This window comes from Nematolebias whitei, chromosome 1, assembly GCF_014905685.2.
Source record: "Nematolebias whitei isolate Nwh7 chromosome 1, NemWhi1, whole genome shotgun sequence".
Taxonomy (NCBI): domain Eukaryota; kingdom Metazoa; phylum Chordata; class Actinopteri; order Cyprinodontiformes; family Rivulidae; genus Nematolebias; species Nematolebias whitei.
The window spans coordinates 93,989,679-93,992,610 of record NC_056498.1 but is presented as its reverse complement, the minus strand read 5'-3'; positions in this window follow the sequence as shown (position 1 = coordinate 93,992,610).

Sequence of the window (2,932 nt, the reverse complement as noted above, 5' to 3'; positions counted from 1 at the left end):
CTTCTCCTCTCTTCCTCCTGACTCTGGGACCTTGATTTCCAAAGAAAATGCAACATTTACTTTATATATATATATATATATAACGATATAGATATCATGATATAATTTTGGTATAAAACTTGCAATAGGAATGAAAAAAAAGCATAGGGTGTCCTTTTGCCAGCATTTATTTTGAAAACTGCTATACCACAAAATAATTTCAATCCAGAAATTTCCACTACCAAGTCCAGAGAGTTTTTAAATAAAAAAACAAATCAAGTATTAGGATTATTTTTTGTAGTGCAAAACAGTGCAAAAGATATCAAATCTAGTTTTAGCTATTTGTTTTAAACAAAATAATACGTTGTTAACTCTTAACAGTTTCCAGTCTTCTCACTTAAGAAATGAACAGCAACGAGCAGCATTTTACATATTAAAAAATGCACATTGAAAACACTTAATACTAAAATTCAAAATCTCGCTGTCATTTATTAGTCTAAAGATTGTTGTCCAAAAACACCACCTTGTCCATAGTCTCTGGCTTTAACAGAGACCGGTGGCATGAAACAATGTTGCCACCAATACTAAATGTCCCTCGTGGTTGGAATGCAAAGTTATTTCTTGGCCCGTCTTGCCATTATTGGAAAACTTGCCTGGTGCAGTCTCCACCTGTCCAGTGGGTCAGTTTCTGACAGACGAAGGTTTGGCTACAAAAGCAAAGGAGGGGTTCCTCGAGTGGGCGTCTCCTTCCGCTTTAAGGAGAGCTGACACAAAATGGCGACCAGTTTCCTCTGTGGCTTTGACCAGAGAGGGTCTCGCAGTAAAATCATACAACACAGCGTTCTTTTACAGATCAGAGAGCAGGTTTAACCCTTTTTATTTAGCACAAATGTACTCTCTAAAGCTGACCAATGCTTACTTTAACTTTCGATGGAAAACAGTGTGTTGCACATGCATAAGAATATGGCAACGCTACGGCAAGCCGGCCGTAGTTAGCTTGTAGTTTTGCTGCTTAGCTCTCAAAGAAAACAGACATTAACACCATTTATGCAGTTTTCAACAACAAAAAAATGTAATGGTTAAATCTGACAACTGATTTTACATCAGACACAGCATTAGTATGTTTAGACAATTCTATTTCGTATAGGCTTCGCCCTTTAAGAGCTGTCGCTTAGTGGGTTTATCCCGTTATGCGAAGCATTGCACTGAAAAATTTAGTCCACGCCCACCTGCTGTGTGGGCCCCACCCGGTTCGTATAAATTATGTTAAGAGCGGGAAATCGGCTCCCATTTTTCTTCAGCAAGCTAATAGCACTGGCAGAAGAACGAAGAAGGAAAGTTGTGTAGATGACCAACCTTTGTTAAGAATGCTTGGCCCGGCAGTCGACCTCCGGTCGTCCGGTGAGTTCTCCTCCCCGAGGAGAAGCTGACGAACAGTCTTATTTCAAGGTAAGCGCCGAGGAATATTTCTCAGTGACAGGTCACTACACGCTGGACAACGTCATCTTGTAATTTTCCTCTTATCGCCGACCCTCGGAGCGAATCGGATGGTTCCTCCGGGACAGGCGGGGCTCAGCTGCAGCCCCCGCTGCTCATTTCCTCCTGGAGAGCGTAGTGTTGGTGGAGGGAGGCTGAGTGAATGCTCACCCCATCCCAACTCGTTTCGCATCGGCGATCACACCGCTCCCGGCCGACTGCGCCCTCAGGGGTTGCCCGGCGTAACCTAGGAGGCGGCTGACATGAAGGGACCTTTTTTACGTCCCACGCCTTTCCCGCCAGTTCGGATGATCCGGCGGGAAGGTTGTTTACTGGGTTCCATTCCGGCTCACCGTCTTGATCCATCTGGCCTCGTTTTCCCAACAGGACATCCTACGGGCGAGGCCACAGACGTTTTTTTCCTGGTAGATTGGGGGGGCCGGTCTCCACAGTTCGCACCCATCTCCAGAGCAGGGGTTCACTGAGCGGAAAGTCCCTCCGTGCCCCCTGGAGCCGAGCCTGATGGAGGCTTCATTGGAGCAAGATGTCGAGGTGGACCAGCGTCCCGTGCCTCCGGTTAGCGTAACCGAGACGGTGACACCGCTCTCCAACTGAGCTCACCAGCATGTGTTCCACATGGCCGCAGCGAACAACACGTTATACTGTTGGCGCACACGTTCAGAGGCGGGAAGAGACGGGGGCCCTCTGTCCTTCGGCTCGCTCCGCTCTCGTAGCGGCTGCTTGCTAACGACGCTGTCGGCCCCTGCAGTACGCTCCGTCTACAGGGCAGCTGATGTCACCCTCAACCGGTGCGCCTCTTTTGCTGTCCGCCGCCCCGCATCGCAGCCAGAGAACGAGGTCCCAGAGGTTCTCCTGGCTCGTCACTCCACATTCCTCTCAGGAGAGCTGCAGAAGCTTTGTTGGAGGTCCTCTTTTCATCAGCGAGAGATCATTTCAAGATGCTCCACGGCTGCACAACGCCTCCCCAGCTCTGCTACGCCAGCCCCTCCCGTCAGACGTCCCCGGCATCTGGAAGTTCATTTTTTTCCCGGACTTCGCCAACAGGGGGCCCTCCAGGACAACAAACAGAGCTCAAGGGAGGATAACTAGGTGTCGGTTTGCTGGAGGTGTGTTGATGACACGATGTGAAATAAACATAATTTTATGATGAAGTGTCCTTTAGCCAGGCTGTCAGCATGGATTATTTGACAAGCAGCCCCATCACACACACTCATCACAAATGAGCCTTTTTAAGGTTGTTTTTCATTCACTGTCAGCGGTGCCGATACGCGCTCCCGCGGCATGAAAGCGCGCACGCAGCTCTCAGCGCCCGCCGTTCACATCAACGTTAATGTGAGACCGCGGTACGAGCCCAGCAACGTATCTCGCTCTCGGCAGGAGCGACACACGTTTTCATCGCAGTGGTGTCAAACGCGCGCTCCCGCGGCGTCAGCAGTTTCACAAGCCTCACAGCGGC